Genomic DNA, 17962 nt, shown 5'->3' on the forward strand with positions numbered 1-17962 from the left:
ACAGTCTCAGCAACTGAGACCACCTATGGAAGGATGGATTTGGAGCTGAGAAACAATAGCTTAACAATGGATACAATGACTACATCCTAATTTTTTTTAAAACAACTGCTATTATTGGACATTTTGGTTGTTAATCTTTTCCTAACCATTAAAAAATATCCAGTGAGCATCCTTGAATTGACACAGTGGCTGTAACGATAGACTAAGCATAGCAATGATTGTGAGGATGGTGCAGGACCTGGCAGCGTTTCATTCTGTTGTACATGGGGTCACTATAAGTAGGAACTGATTTGACAGCACCTAACAATAACAACAAATAAAGTGCATTAATCTTAAGTGTACAACCTGATGATTTTTTTACATATGGACACAACTGTTTAACTACCACCCAGGTTATACAGAAACATTTCCATAAGGAAAGCTAGAACAAACCCACAAGATTCCTTTGTGCCCTTTCCCTGTCTATCTCCTCCCCAACCACTATTCTGACTTCTATTATCACCGATTAGCTTTGCCTATTCTTGAACTTCATATAAATGGAATCACATAATACATACTCTTTGTGCCTGGCTTCTTTCACTCGATATAATATCTGTGGAATTCATTTGTCATTTTGTATACCTGCAACTTGCTCTTTTTATGTTGTAAAGTATTCTATTATATAAATATACCACAATGTATTTATTTATTTTCTTGTTGCTAGCCATTTGCCCTTTTTCCAGTTTTTGGTGACTATCAATAAAGCTTCCATAAACATTTTGTACATGTATTTCTGTTGACCCAAGAACTCATTTGTTTGGGTAAATCTATAGGAGTGAAATTGCTGAATCATAAGGTAGTCATATATTTAGCTTTATAGATACTGTCAAGCAGTTTCCCAAAGTTGTACCAATTTCCATCCCAACCAGCAATGTGTGAGAGTTTTAGTTGTTCCACACCTTTGCTAGCACTTAGAATTATCTGTTTTTCTTTTTAGCTGTTCTGGTGGGTATGGCCTCCCTTTATTTTCATGCCTATTTGTTAAAGAATCTGGGTGAGAATCTCTGGTCAGTAAGATTTCCCACAATCTGGATTTGCCTGATTGCATCATTGTAGTAGCATTTAACATGCTTTCGTATTTCCTATAAACAAATAATTAGACCTAGAGACTTGATTATATTCACATTCTTTTTTTTGTCTGTTTGTTCTGCAAGAATACTTTGTAGGTGGTTCTTTGTATTATTACCTATTGCCTCACACAAGAAAAAAACAAAAAACAGAATGTCTACTGTTTCACTTTAATTCATTTTAAGGTTTATCACTGAATTCAGGTGATATCAACCTTTTCCATCTGATACCGAGTGTCTCATCAACCTTCCACTTGATGCTTTTAGCAGAGATTGATAATTATTGCTTTATTGCATTATTTCCTTGGGTTAAAAATGGCGATTTTCTAATTATGCATTTCTTTTGCATTTATCACTTATGATTATTTAATAAAGAACTTTTCCTCATCGATTATTTGGTTGCTCTGAAATGCATTTTCTACCAGAAAAGCAAGACAACTACTTGAGTATCTTCATCAGTTATCAGAATAATAAGTTGTTGCTTCAACCTTCAAAGGTAACAATTTTTTTTTTTTGGAGTATAATTATGAACTTAAGGATTTACAAATATCCAAAGTATTTAAATCCATTGCAGTCATGCTCAGATTGTCCCATCTGTGGCTAATGAGAGCTCCTTTGAGTTAGCTCTAAGGGTATGAGCATTTTTAAGGCTTTGGTATACACTACCAAATTGCTGCAATCTAGCAGAGCTGGATGACTTGACACACAGGAATGAAGTAAGAAAGTGTTGGTTTTCTGGTACCGTCACCTACAATTGATCCTGTAATATATTTTTAAGAAATACCTGCCAATTTGATAGCTTAAAAAAAAAAAAAAAGGCACCTTGTTATTTTAATTTGCCTTTATTTGAGTCTTAGAGGTGTACAAGGTATCTTAAGCACCACCCAGACATTTTCAAAAATGAGGAAACCCAAGAAGCAGTGGGTTAATTGACTTGTTCAATGTTACAAGCTAGTTACGGCTGGAGCTCAGGCCCCTAGTCTTTATGTTCTCTAAGCCCTCTATAGTTCCAAAAATGGGCAAAAGCAAAGAAGATATGGAACAAGGTCAACATTATTAGGCTTTGGCGATAAATTTAACTGGAAGACCTGTATTTCCCTTCATTTTCAGATGGAAAAGAAAAGGGGGGTGGGGATGTCCATCTTCTTCAGTCCCTTAGCAGCTTCTACTCACTCCTTCCTATTTAAGGTTGAAAAGTCCCAGGTTCCACAGAACTTCAAATTCTTAAGGAATTCAGATTTACTGGACCCACTGAGACTGAAGGAATCCTAAGATTATTGCCCTGAGATGCTCTTTAAACCTTGAAGTAAAACTACCCCCTGAAGTAAAAAAGTAAAGAATGTCACCCTTAAGTACTGCTCTCTTTAAAAAAATAATGTATATGAGACCAACTGGATAATAGCTACTCTAAAGCATAGACGAGAAGTTTGGGGTATGTGTGAGTCTAAGTTTATGGGAGTGATACAACTGGAACAGAAATAATGAGAATGTTGACACAATGTGAAGAATATAACCAGTGTCACTGAACATTGTGCACTGAAATTGTTGATTGTGAGTGTGGTTTGCTGTGTATATTTTCACTAAAAAAATACAATAAAATATTTTTTAAAGCTCCAGTTTCCAGTTTTGCTTTTGCCATTCTGCACCCTTGATTAAGTGCCCTCACTTAATCACCATTTCTTCATCCATAAAAATGTTGGTAATAATATCTACCTTACAGGGATGTTGTGATCCATCTGGTACCCACTGAGTTCACATTAAATGAAAGCTTTGATGATAATGAGGATGATGATGATGGTGGTGATGATGATAATGAGCCTAAATAATCAAGGGGTAAAGGAAGGGTAATGCTTGTGGTTCCCTCAAAGTGTAGTGCCCCCAGTCCATTTTAACCTTGCCTGGGGGATTTCTGGCCATGAACTCAAGCAGCCTTGCTTAGTCAAATTCTTTTTCTGCTTGGTAATCTGGAAAGAAAAATGTATATATGATGAAAAAAAAAAAGCTGTCATAAGGGACTTATCTTTCTACAAAACTCCAAAGAAAGCACCCCATTCACTGTTGTGATTTCACTGTCTGGCCAGCATAAGGCAGAGAAAGCCAACCCAGAGCCATGGCATCATGGAAGGAACTTGGGAGACTCATCTTGCCCCCATCAGCTCAGGCAGGGATGGCCTTACCCCAGCCTAGACAGCCCCTGCTTAGGACCATCAGGAATGAACTGCTCACAGCCTTTGCTGGATGGTGCTAACCGTTAAACAACAAGAACAACAAAACCCAGTTCCTCTCTTGGGATAAAAGCTGCCTTCTTGGGCATCTTGGACCTTGAGCTCTCCATGTGCTCTGTCTATGGAATGACAAACAGCAAGTTAATTCCCTCTTTCACACAACGGACCTTTACATATTGTAGACAGCCATCGTGACCCCCATAAGGATTCTTAGATTCATCAACCATCCTCTGATAAAATTCTCCCAGTTCCCTGATGGTGCCTACCGGGAGCTGAATAGGTTGAATTGATGAACTAATAAATGAAAGAATATTATGTAACATCCATCCTTCATGACTTTGGACATGCCCCAGTGTCCCAATGTCTTTAAAAATGTGCTTTCCTGAACTGGACACAAGGCTTCATGTGAGATGCAAACCATTTGGAGGCCAAGAATTGTCACCTCTTATTTTTAGGACCCTGGTGGCCCAGTGGTTAAGCATTCGGCTACTAACCAAAAGGTTTGGCAGTTTGAATCCACTAGCCCTCCTTGAAAGCCCTAGAGGGCAGTTCCACTCTGTCCTACAGGGTCGCTATGAGTCAGAATCTACTCAATGGCAATGAATCTTTTGAATTTTAGTTTTAGGACACTCTACTTCTATTCACTGAGCTGAGTTGTGTTAGGTTTTTTGGCAAATGTGTTTGTTTTGCTGTTGACTCATACCGGGTTTACGATGAACAATAACATCCAACAGTATTTAAAAACAATGTTGATTGCCATTTTCCCCAAAAGATGATAAAAGGAAGAGAGTTTTGAAAACCAAAGAGAGGTAAAAAGTAATCATTCGTTAACATATCTAATGGTCAGTCCTGTCTTCTTGTCTATTTGTGTGTTTTCTTCAACTTTTTAAAAACAAAGTTCAAACCATATAATTCTTCATGTCTTTGCATACTCTTCGAAACCTCCCTTTATAATGGCTTTGTAAAAGTCTCTCCTTTAATGTGTATTTTACCTTAATATTTTACATCTTAATCTATTTAGCCATTTTGCTATTGTTGGACATTTCAGTTATTTTTGCTGTTTGTTATAAATAATGCCAGGATGAGCATCTTTGTACATAATTCTTTTTTAACTTCTCTGAAACTAAGTTAGATTTCACAGTTTAACTACCAGAATATATTGTCTCCCAACATTCAATTTATTTTTGGTTGGTTTTACTTGATTCTCTCTTTTCCTTAGCAAAATCTCTATGACCTCCAATTTTCTCTCCTAATATGTTAGTCTCTGGAGAAGGACATCATGCTTGGTAAAGTAGAGGGTCAGAGAAAAAGAAGAAGACCCTCCATGAGATGGATTGACACAGTGGCTGCAACGATGGGCTCAAACATAGTCACGATTGTGAGGATGACACAGGACTGGGTAGCGTTTCATTCTGTTATACATAGGGTTGCTATGAATTGGAACCAACTTGACGGCACCTGACAACAACACCAATATATTACACATTCCTCTCAGATTTGAGTCAGTATAAGCAAGTGTTATATCTTCATTTGAGTCTTTAATAAAAATGTTGAATAGGACAGAGCCAGGACAGAGCCCTGTAGCTTTCTATTAGAGAGAGCTTTCTCTGTTGGTATTAACTGCTTAAAGAGAAGAGAACTTTCATTTTTTATTATTACATTCTTGATACTTTACAAACTGACATTAAAAGGTTATATTACTCAAGCTCAAGTCTGACTGTAGCCGAAGCCTATGTTAATCCTATGCTATAATTAGCTTTATGGTAAATCTTGATATCTGGTAATACTAGTCTTAATTCTAGTCTCTAACTTTGGTTTGTTGCGGGTTTTTTCTTCATGATTGTTTTAGCCAAAGTTTGGCAAACTATGGCCTACAAAATTGGGCTCACAAGCTGTTTTTGTAAATAAAGTTTTATTGAAACACGCCCATGCCCATTTGTTTACATGTTGTCTTTGGTTGCTTTCGCACTACAAAAAAAAAAAGGCAGAGTTAAATAGTTCTCACAAAGACCACATGTCCTGTAAGTCTAAAATATTTACTGTCTCTTTAAAGAAAAAGTTTCCTGACCCCTTATCTTGGTTATTTTAGGTCTTTGGGCTATTCTTAAGGAGACTTGGTAGCACAGTGTTTAAGCACTCAGCTGCTAACCGAAAGGTTGGTAGTTTGAGCCCACCAGTAGCTCTGTGGGGGAAAGATGTGGCGGTCTGCTTCTGTAAAGACTGGAAATCCTATGGGGCAGTTCTACCCTGTTCTATATGATCACTATGAGTCAGAATCAGTTGACAGCAACAGGTTTTGTTTTTTTTTAGGCTATCCTAGGTCCTTAGTATATCTCTTTGGAGCTCTGGTGGCGAAATATTAAAGCCCTTGGGCTGCTAACCAGAAGGTTGGTGGAATCCACCAGCTGTTTCATGGGGGGTGGATTGGGTGTTGTGAACCTGGCGACCTGCTTCCATGAAGATTTCAGCCTAGAAAACCCTATAGGGACAGTTCTTACTCTATCCTATAGGTCAGAATTGACTTGATGTTATACAACAACGACAAAGTCTCTATTTCTGTCTCTAAGTTGTTAATTACAATCGACTTCATTTTGACTCATGGCAATGCCATGGATGCAGAGTAAAACTGCTCTCCATAGGATTTGTAAGGCTACGGCCTTTTGTAAGCAAGTTGCCAGGCCTGTCTTCTGAGGCACATCTAGGTGAATTTGAACCACCAACCTTTTGGCTAGTAGTAGAGCACTTAACTGTTTGCACTACCATCCTGCTGGGATTTTAACTGAGGTTGCATCAAATCTTTCCATTGAGTCTTTCAGTGCATGAATATGGTGTATCCAATTGTTTATCACTTCTTTAATTTCTCTCAGCAATGGGTTTTTGTTTTAGTGTAGCTCTTTTAAGAGATTTATTCCTAGGTAGCTGATTTTTTTAATACTATTATAAATGATATTTTAAAACTTTTAATTTTGATTCCATTTACAAAAATGTCCAGAATAGGTAAATCCATAGAGACAAAAAGTAGATTAGTGGTTGCCAGGGGATAGGAGAGTGGGAAATGAGGAGTGACTGTTAATGGGCAAGGGTTTCTTTTTAGGGCGATGGAAATATTCTGGAATTAGATAGTGGTGATACGTGCTTTGTGAATATACTAACCAGAACCACCTGTTGCTGTCAGATTGTTTCATGGTCAAATTAGTTTGGGGAATGATACCCCATCTTGAAAAAGGTCGCTAGGTGGCACAAATGGTTTGCACTCAACTCCGAACCTAAAAGTTGGTGTTTGAACCCACCCAGCGGTACTGCAGAAGAAAAGGCCTGGTGATTTGCTTCCATTAAGATTACAACCAAGATCTTTAAAATCTATAGGGAAGTCCAACACCTCTACAACAAGAAGAACAAATAATCCAATTAAAAATGGGCAAAGGATATGGACAGACACTTCACCAAAGAAGATATTCAGGTGGCTAACAGACACATGAGGAAATGCTTATGATCATTAGCCATTAGAGAAATGCAAATTAAAAGTACATCGAGATACCATCCCACCCCAACAATGCTGGCAATCATCCAAAAAACACAAAATAACAAATGTTGGAGAGGTTGTGGAGAGATTGTAACTCTTATGCACTGCTGGCAGGAATGTAAAATGGTACAACCAATTTGGAAAACAATATGGCACTGCCTTAAAAAGCTAGAAAGAGAAACGCCATACAATCCAGCTATCTCACTTCAAGGAATATACCCTAGAGAAAAAAGAGCCGTCACATGAATAGACATATGCACCTATGTTCATTGCAGCATTATTTACAAGAGCAAAAAGATGAAAGCAGCCTAAGTGCCCATCAACAGATGAATAGGTAAACAAACTATGGTACATACATGCAATGGAATACTACACAGTAATAAAGAACAATGATGACTCTGCAAACGTCTCACAACATGAATGAATATGGAGGGCATTATGCCGAGTGAAATAAGTCAATCACAAAAGGACAAATACTGTATGAGACCACTATTATAAAAACTCATGAAAAAGTTTACACACAAAAAGAAACAACCTTTGATGGTTACAAGGGAGGGGAGAGGTGGGGAGGGAAAAACACTAACTAGACAATAGATAAGTGGTAACTTTGGTGAAGGGTAAGACAGTACACAATATTGGGGAAGTCAGCACAACCTGACCAACACAAGGTCATGGAAGCTTCATAGATACATCCAAACTCCCTGAGGGTTGGGATTACTGAGCTAGGGGCTGTGGGAACCATAGTCTCAGGGGACATCTAGCTGAATTGGCATAACATAGTTTATAAAGAAAATGTTCTACATTCTACTTTGGTGAGTAGCGTCTGGGGTCTTAAAAGCTTGAGAGCGGCCATCTAAGATACTGCACTGGTCTCACCCCCATCTGGAACAAGGGAGAATGAAGAAAATCAAAGACACAAGGGAAAGAATAGTTCAAAGGACTAATGGATCACAACTACAACAGCCTCCACCAGACTGAGTCTAGCGCAACTAGATGGTGCCCGGCTACCACCACCAACTGCTCTGATAGGGTTCACAACAGAGGGTCTCAAACAGAGCTGGAGATAAATGCAGAACAAAATTCCAACTCACAGAAAAAGACCAGACTTTACTAGTCGCACAGAGACTGCAGAAACCCTGAGAGTACGGCCTCCAGACATCCTTTTAACTCAGTAACGAAGTCACTCCTGAGTTCACCCCTCAGCCAAAGATTAGAGAGGTCTATGAAACAAAATGAGACTAACGGGGCACACCAGCCCAGAGGCAAGTAGTAGAAGGCAGGAGGGGCTGGGAAAGCTGGTAATGGAGAACCTAAGGTGGAGAAGGGGAGAATGTTGACATGTCATGGGGCTGGCAACCAATGTCACAAAACAACATTACATAAATTGTTTAATAAGAAACCAATTTGCTCTATAAACCGTATTAAAAAAAAAAAAAAAGATTACAACCGAGATAGTAAAAAAAGGTCTGCCTTGGGCATCATGCTCTTTTGAGAACTGTCTATGCAGGATCGAATTGACAACAGCAACTCAGAAGATTAGATAAGAACTCCTGAGGGAAGAACAACTCAGAAAAGGAGGGTGAGACTCCACAACTCAAAGCACATATTCAATGTCACTGAATTATACAAGTAGAAACTGTTGAACTGGTGTATGTGTTTTGCTGTGTATATTCTCGACAATAACAAAATAAACAAAATCTGGGGTGGGGTGGGGGGAGATTACAGCCAAGAAAACCCTATGGTGCAGTTCTACTCTGTTTCACATGGGGTTGTCATGAGTCAGAATTGACTGAAAGGCAACTAACAACAACTCCATCTTGGAGAGCCACAGGTGCATTAAAAAAAAAAAAAAAAAGAAGGAACCCATTGCTGTCAAGTTGATTCCAACTTCTAGTGACACCATAGGACAGTGTAGAACTACCCCAAAGGAAAAACAAAAACCCAGTGCCGTCGAGTTGATTCCGACTCATAGCGACCCTATAGGACAGAGTAGAATTGCCCCATAGAGTTTCCAAGGAGCACCTGGTGGATTCGAACTGCCAACCCTTTGGTTGACAGCCGTAGCACTTAACCACTACACCACCAGGGTTTCCAGAACTGCCCCATAGAGTTTCCAAGAATTGCCTGGAGGATTTGAACTGCCGACATTTTGGTTAGCATCCGTAGTCCTTAACCACTACACCACCAGGGTGCATCAGCTCTGATGAATCCTGTAATAAAGAACCCTGCAAGAACCCTGCTTAACTTCACTTAGCCCAGAGTTTCCCAAACTTACTGGTCGCAAAACTCTGCTTTGGAGGAACATTTGTTAACATTTTTGTGAGACGTTAAAGTTCACTGGGCCAGAGGTTGGGAAATGCTGATGTAGTGGACCAAACATTAGGCTTAGTGTTGGATACTCCGTTATCTAGCCCTTACAAAGTCTTTGGTGTTATCAGAGTAAGATAGGCCAACTATCTCTTCCTGCCTTCCAGGGTACTATGAGAGTTCAGATAAGGTGATACCCGTGCAAGAGACGTGATAGCTAACATCTGCTGTGTGTTCATATTGCCTTGGGCATTGATTAAAGGGTTTTTTTTTTTTATAGGTTAACTCATTTAATTCTCTTTACAGCCCTATGAGGTAGAGTCTGTCATTGTACACAGGGGAAATGATGTGCCTGAGGATCTCACAGTCTCTAAAAAAGTCAGAATTTCATCTGAGCCCTTGCGGTGAAGTGGTTAAGCGCTTGGCTGCTAACCAAAGGTCAGTGGTTTGAACCCACCAGCTGCTCTGCAGAAGAAAGACTTGCCAGTCTGCCTCCATAAAGATTAAAAAAACCAACCAACCAACCAACAAACAAAAAACCCAAACCTGTTGCCATTGAGTTGATTCTGACTTCTACTCTGCCCTATAGTGACTCTATAGGGCAGAGTAGAAGTGCTCCATAGGATTTCCAAAGGGCAGCTGGTGGATTTGAACTGCCGACCTTCTGGTTAGCAGCCACTGCACCACCAGGGCTCCTCCATAAAGATTACAGCCTTGGAAACCCTTTGGGGGAGGTTCTACTCTGTCTTAAAGGGTTACTATGAGTCAGAATCAACTCAATGGCAATAGGTTATAGCCTAGTTTTTTTTTTTTTTTTTTTAGTGCCTTAACCACTGCACTGCTCTCTTCATTTTCTGAATACAACCAGGAGGCTCTCTGACAGCCCGCAGAGTATTTTCCTAGCTTCCACACCTTCTGTACTTCAGCCTTCTTGGAAACCCTGGTGGTGTAGTGGTTAAGTGCTCTGGCTGCTAACCAAAAGGTCAGCAGTTCAAATCCACCAGACACTCCTTGGAAACTCTATGGGGCAGTTTTACTTTGTCCTATAGGGTCACTATGAGTCAGAATTGACTCGACAGCAACGGGTTTGGTTTTTCTTTTGGTTTTGCTTCTACCTTGACCACATTAGCCCAGAGATGATGTTTGAACTCCTACACAGTGCTGGAAGAGCTACTGGAAATTCCATGTTGGTACACTGGTATTTCCACCCAAGATGTGGTGTGGGCATGACTTCAAGACAACATGTTCTTACTACATTCTGTGAATGAAGCGATGGAGGAGAGAGCCCTGGAAATGGTGAGCAGAGTAGGCTTGCTGCCTACGGGTATCGTGGCCTGGCCAACAGAGAGCCCTCAAGGATCTGTGCTTGTGGCTTACTCTGGAATAGCTCTGAAGTGACTTTCCAAGAACCAGTGCCCACTTAATAATAATCTTTTCCCTCCTTCCTCCCCTTCTCAATTTTTAAATTTTTACTAGACAAAATTTATGCGTGGTAAATAAACATACAGTACCAAAGAGTGTAAAGTAAAAAGTATCATTCCTGATTTTGAGTCTCTGCCATAGTCATTTCCCCTTCCCCAGATGCAGCCACTGTGCCAGTTTCCTTAATATTCTTTCCAAGATATTTAATGCATAAAAGCATATATAGGTGTGCATATCCCTACCCATTGTCTTTTTAAAAATCAGATGATATTATTACACACTGCACCTTGCATTTTTTATTGACATATAATTCACAAACCATAAAATTCACCCTTTTAAAGTGCACATTTCAGTGGTTTTTAGTATATTCACAAGGTTGTGCAACCATTACCACTATCTAATTCCAGAACATTTTCATTACCCCAAATAGAAACCCTGTACCTGTTAGTAGTCCCTCCCTATTTCTTCCTCCTGCCCATCCCTCCCCCCAGCCCTGGCACCACTAATCTATTTTCTGTCTCTATGGATTTACCTATTCTGGGCATTTTTATGAGTCAGAATTGACTCGACAGCAATGGGATTTTTTTTTTTTTTTAATTTGGGACATTTCTATAAATGAATTCATACAATATGTGGCCTTTGTGACTGACTTCTTTCACTTAGCATAATGTCTTCAACCCCCACGTGTCTGTCAGTTTGTCATACTGTGGGGGATTGCGTGTTGCTGTGATGCTGGAAGCTATGCCACCAGTATTCAGATACCAGCAGGGTCACCCATGGAGGACAGTCTTCAGCTGAGCTTCCAGACTAAGACAGAATAGGAAGAAGGACCCGGCAGTCTACTTCTGAAAAGTATTAGCTGGTGAAAAAACCTTACGAATAGCAGCAAAACATTGTCTGATATAGTGCTGGAAGATGAGCCCCCCAGGTTGGAAGACAATCAAAAGATGACTGGGGAAGAGCTGCCTCCTCAAAGTAGAGTTGACCTTAATGGTGTGGATGGAGTAAACTTTTTGGGACCTTCATTCACTGATGTGGCATGACTCAAATGAGAAGAAACAGATGCACACATCCATAAACAGATGGAACTTGGGATGTACAAAGTATAAATCTAGGAAAATTGGAAATCGTCAAAAATGAAATGGAGGGAGAGGCGGGGCCAAGATGGCTGACTAGGTAGAAGCTACCTCAGATCCCTCTTGCAACAAAGACTCAGAAAAACAAGTGAATCGATCACACACAGGACAATCTACGAACCCTGACCATCAAACACAGATCTAAAGAGTTGACCTGAATGACAGGGGAGCAAAAAGCTGCATCCTGAAGCAGCGACCGCTTCTGGAACCCGTGACCCGCACCACAGCCTTGAGCCCTCGCAGTTGCCGGGTGCCGAGTGGCGGGGCTGATTGAGGCTTGCTGAGGTGGGGCAGGCAGGGGACACAGCCCTAACCCCTAGCCCCCTGGGGTAACCTCCGTAGAGACTCAGGCAGTGCAAGCAGGCTGCACACTGATGTGGCTAATGAGAGAACAAGCAACCGCGGGGAAGCAGTGAATGTTTTCGGAGCCTGGAGCCAGCATCCCAGTCAGAAAACCTTGGTACTGGGTTTTGGACTGGGTGCAGGGGAGCTGAGCGTGGCATCCTGAGATGACGCAAACAGGGGACACAGCCCTAGCCCTCAGAAGTGACCTCGGGGAAAGCCCAGCCAGTGCAAGCAGGCAGCGAAGTGACGCAGCTGAAAAGAGGAGAAGTCACTGGGAGGCAGCGACTGGTTTTGGAGCTTGGAGTGCAGCATCCCAGCCGGGGAACCTTGGCCCGGGGCTTTGGACTGGGAGTGGAGGAACTGACCACAGCTTCTGAGACAGCACAAGCACAGGACGTGGGCCTGACCCTCGGGGGCAATCTTGACCCAGCCAATGCACACAGGCTACACACCCGTTGGGAATCTCAGATAAAACAGTCATCACCAAGCAAGATAAGTAACTTTGTCTATATTCCTGGGTGCTACTCTCTCCTATCTGATCCCTCCCCTCCCCTTCCCAAGTGGCTTCATTAACACTGGAATTTCCTGGGCCAGAGAGTGAAGTGCTCTGCGGTAGTTTTTTTTTGTTTGTTTTTTTGTCTTTTCCTAACCCATTCTCCTGCCCTGAGAGAAGCAGCTACAAAAACCCAGGGACCAAAAATCCCTCCCTAACTTCCCGAAATTGGACTAAAAATACAGAGCCAGCTTCAGCCAAGCATGTGAGATCCACAGTCTTGGGCTTTCATCCCTACAGGCAACAAGGTGGCTATTATAATGCAAAGGCAATTCTGACAGTGATCTGACCGTAATTGTTTTAGCGGATTACTGAAAAGACAAGTTTCCCAGGTCTGATATCTCTACCTATTAAACAGAGCCCTCACTGACCCACAATGGGGAACTGAGGGCTGAAGCGCCACCCAAACCGCCTAGCCTCCTGCCATAGGAGTCTGAGGATAGTGACACCTACAAATCTGTAGAGGTACATGCATTGGGTGCCTAAGGTACAGCTGCAGAGCCCACCCACCAAAGTGCTTTAGGAATAGAGACACACCTACCTCACTGGCACTTGGGGGAAACCTGTCAGCGTCCTCCCCCCCTGGAGTGTGACCTCCTGCTGCTACTAGAATCTGGTGCACACAACTATCACCACTACTCCTCTAAGTGAATAGGTGACAGTCTACACCACATACTTGGTGACCGAAAATCAGATTATACTCAAGAATAGTGAATAGACTCTTAGGCTTATATATCTGGTAACAGCCCAAACCAGCTGGTAATTGGACATAAGTGATTCAAAGGCTACAACAATCAAGACAGAGCAATCTAGTAGTCCATCTATGTATATTGAAAGAAAACAAAACAAGATAAGACTCAGTGAGCAAATATAAAATAAATCATTACAATATCTTATAGATGGCTCGGAGACAGCAGTCAATATCAAACCACATAAAGAAGCAGACCATGATTGCTTCTACAGCTCCCCAAATTAAAGAATCAAAATCTTTCCCAAATGAAGATACAATCCTGGAATTGCCAGATGCAGAATATAAAAAACGAATTTACACAATGCTTCAAGACATCAGGGATGACCTCAAAAATGAAATAAGGCAATCTACAGAAAAAGCCAAGGAACACACTGATAAAGCAGTTGAAGAAATAAAAAAGATTATTCAAGAACATAGTGGAAAAATTAATAAGCTGCAAGAATCCTTAGACAGACAGCATTCAGAAATTCAAAAGATTAACAGTAAAATTACAGAATTAGACAACTCAATAGGAAGTCAGAGGAGCAGAATCGAGGAATTGGAATGCAGAGTGGGGGAGTTGGAGGATAAGGCAATTGACACCAATATAGCTGAAGAAAAATCAGATAAAAGAATTAAAAAAAATGAAGAAACCCTAAGAATCATGTGGGACTCTATCAAGAAAAATAACTTGCATGTGATTGGAGTTCCAGAACAGGGAGGGATAACAGAAAATACAGAGAGAATAGTTGAGGATCTGTTGGCAGAAAACTTCCCTGACATCATGAAAGACAAAAGGATATCTATCCAAGATGCTCATCAAACCCCATTTAAGATTGATCCAAAAAGAAAATCACCAAGACATATTATCATCAAACTTGCCAAAACCAAAGATAAAGAGAAAATTTTAAAAGCAGCCAGGGATAAAAGAAAGGTCTCCTACAAAGGAGAATCAATAAGAATTAGTTCAGACTACTCAGCAGAAACCATGCAGTCAAGAAGGCAATGGGATGACATATACAGAGCACTGAAGGAGAAAAACTGCCAGCCAAGGATCATATATCCAGCAAAACTCTCTCTCAAATATGGAGGTGAAATTAAAACATTTACTGATAAACACAAGCTTAGAGAATTTGCAAAAACCAAACCAAAGCTACAAGAAATACTAAAGGAAATTGTTTGGTCAGAAAATCAATAATGTCAGATACCAACACAACACAAGGTCACAGAACAGAACATCCTGATATCAACTCAAAGAGGGAAATCACAAAAACAAATTGAGATTAATTTTAAAAAGAAAAAAATGCTCAAAACGGAATCATTGAAGTCATTATGGAAAAGATCACAATAATCAAAAAGAGGGACTAAATAGAGGAGACATAGAATTGCCATATGGAAAGGAAAACAAGGCGATATAGGACAATACAAGTTAGGTTTTTACTTAGAAAAATAGGGGTAAATATTAAGGTAACCACAAAGAAGTCTAACAATTCCATAACTCAAAATAAAAACCAAGAGAAACATAACAACTCAGCAAACATAAATTCAACTACTATGAAAATGAGGAATGCACAATTTACAAAGAAAAATGTCTCAGCACAAAAAAGTAAGTGGAAAAATAAAATTGTCAACAACACACACAAAAAGCATCAAAATGACAGCACTAAACACATACTTATCTATAATTAAGCTGAATGTAAATGGATTAAATGCACCAGTAAAGGGACAGAGAGTCTCAGACTGGATAAAGAAACACGATCCGCCTATATGCTGCCTACAAGAGACACACCTTAGACTTAGAGACACAAACAAACTAAAACTCAAAGGATGGAAAAACACATATCAAGCAAACAACAATCAAAAAAGAGCAGGAGTAGCAATATTAATTTCTGACAAAATAGACTTTAAAGTTAAATCCACCACAAAAGATAAAGAAGGACACTACATAATGATTAAAGGGACAATTGACCAGAAAGATATAACCATATTAAATATTTATGCACCCAATGACAGGGCTGCAAGATACATAAAACAAACTTTAACAGAACTGAAAAGTGAGATAGACACCCCCACAATTATAGTAGCAGACTTCAACAACCACTTTTGGAGAAGGAGAGGACTTCCAGTAAGAAGCTCAATAGAGACACGGAAGACCTAATTGCTGCAATCAACCAACTTGACCTCGTAGACTTACACAGAACACTCCACCCAACAGCTGCAAAGTATACTTTTTTTTTCCTAGTGCACATGGAACATTCTCTAGAATAGATCACATATTAGGTCATAAAACAAACCTTTGCAGAATCCAAAACATCGAAATATTACAAAGCATCTTCTCAGACCACAAGGCCATAAAAGTGGAAATCAATAACAGAAAAATCAGGGAAAAGAAATCAAATACTTGGAAAATGAACAATACCCTGCTCAAAAAAGACTGGGTTATGAAGACATTAAGGAGGGCATAAAGAAATTCATAGAATGCAATGAGAATGAAAACACTTCCTATCAAAACCTCTGGGACACAGCAAAAGCAGTGCTCAGAGGTCAATTTATATCGATAAATGCACATGCACATAAAGAAGAAAGAGCCAAAATCAGAGAACTGTTCCTACAACTTGAACAAATAGAAAGTGAGCAACAAAAGAACCCATCAGGCACCAGAAGAAAACAAATGATAAAAATTAGAGCTGAACTAAATGAATTAGAGAACAGAAAAACAATTGAAAGAATTAGCAAAGCCAAAAGCTGGTTCTTTGAAAAAATTAACAAAATTGATAAACCATTGGCCAGACTGACTAAAGAAATAGAGGAAAGGAAACAAATAACCCGAATAAGAAACGAGATGGGTCATATCACAACAGACCCAGCTGAAATTAAAAGAATCATATCAGATTATTACGAAAAATTGTACTCTAACAAATTTGCAAACTTAGAAGAAATGGATGAATTCCTAGAAAAACACTACCTACCTAAACTAACACAATCAGAAGTAGAACAGCTAAATAGACCCACAACAAAAAAAAGAGATTGAAAAGATAATCAAAAAACTCCCTACAAAACAAAGCCCTGGCCCAGACGGCTTCACTGCAGAGTTCTACCAAATTTTCAGAGAAGAGTTAACACCACTACTACTAAAGGTATTTCAAAGCATAGAAAAAGATGGAATACTACCTAACTCATTCTATGAAGCCACCATATCCCTGATACCAAAACCAGATAAAGGCACCACAAAAAAAGAAAATTACAGACCTATATCCCTCATGAACATAGATGCAAAAATCCTCAACAAAATTCTAGCCAATAGAATTCAACAACATATCAAAAAAATAACCCACCACGATCAAGTGGGATTTATACCAGGTATGCAAGGTTGGTTTAATATTAGAAAAACCATTAATGTAATCCACCATATAAATAAAACAAAAGACAAAAACCACATGATCTTATCAATTGATGCAGAAAAGGCATTTGACAAAGTCCAACACCTATTCATAATAAAAACTCTCAGCAAAAGAGGAATTGAAGGAAAATTCCTCAGCATAATAAAGGGCATCTACACAAAGCCAACAGCCAACATCATTCCAAATGGAGAGAGCGTGAAAGCATTTCCCTTGAGAACGGGAACCAGACAAGGACGCCCTTTATCACCGCTTTTATTCAACATTGTGCTAGAGGTCCTAGCCAGAGCAATTAGGCTAGACAATGAAATAAAGGACACCCGGGTTGGCAAGGAAGAAGTAAAATTATCTCTATTTGCAGATGACATGATCTTATACACAGAAAACCCTAAGGAATCCTCCAGAAAACTACTGAAACTAATAGAAGAGTTCGGCAGAGTCTCAGGTTACAAGATAAGCATTAAAAAAATCACCTGCATTCCTCTACATCAACAAAAAGAACATCGAAGAGGAAATCACCAGATCAATACCATTCACAGTAGCCCCCAAGAAGATAAAATACTTAGAAATAAATCTTACCAGAGATGTAAAAGACTTATACAAAGAAAACTACAAAGTACTACTGCAAGAAACTAAAAGGGACCTACATAAGTGGAAACACATACCTTGCTCATGGATAGGAAGAATTAACATAGTAAAAATGTCCATTCTACTAAAAGCCATCTATACATACAATGCACTTCCGATCCAAATTCCAATGACATTTTTTAATGTGATGGAGAAACAAATCACCAACTTCATATGGACGGGAAAGAAGCCCCGGATAAGTAAAGCACTACTGAAAAAGAAGAAGAAAGTGGGAGGCCTCATTCTACCTGATTTTAAAACATATTATACAGCCACAGTAGTCAAAACAGCCTGGTACTGGTACAACAACAGGCACATAGACCAATGGAACAGAATTGAGAACCCAGATATAAATCCATCCACGTATGAGCAGCTGATATTTGACAAAGGCCCAGTGTCAGTAAATTGGGGAAAAGATAGTCTTTTTAACAAATGGTGCTGGCATAACTGGATATCCATTTGCAAAAAAATGAAACAGGACCCATACCTCACACCATGCACAAAAACTAACTCCAAGTGGATCAAAGACCTAACATAAAGACTAAAACGGTAAAGATCATGGAAGAAAAAATAGGGACGTTAGGAGCCCT

The sequence above is a fragment of the Elephas maximus genome, chromosome 19 (assembly GCF_024166365.1).
Source record: "Elephas maximus indicus isolate mEleMax1 chromosome 19, mEleMax1 primary haplotype, whole genome shotgun sequence".
In the NCBI taxonomy this organism is placed as follows: Eukaryota; Metazoa; Chordata; class Mammalia; order Proboscidea; family Elephantidae; genus Elephas; species Elephas maximus.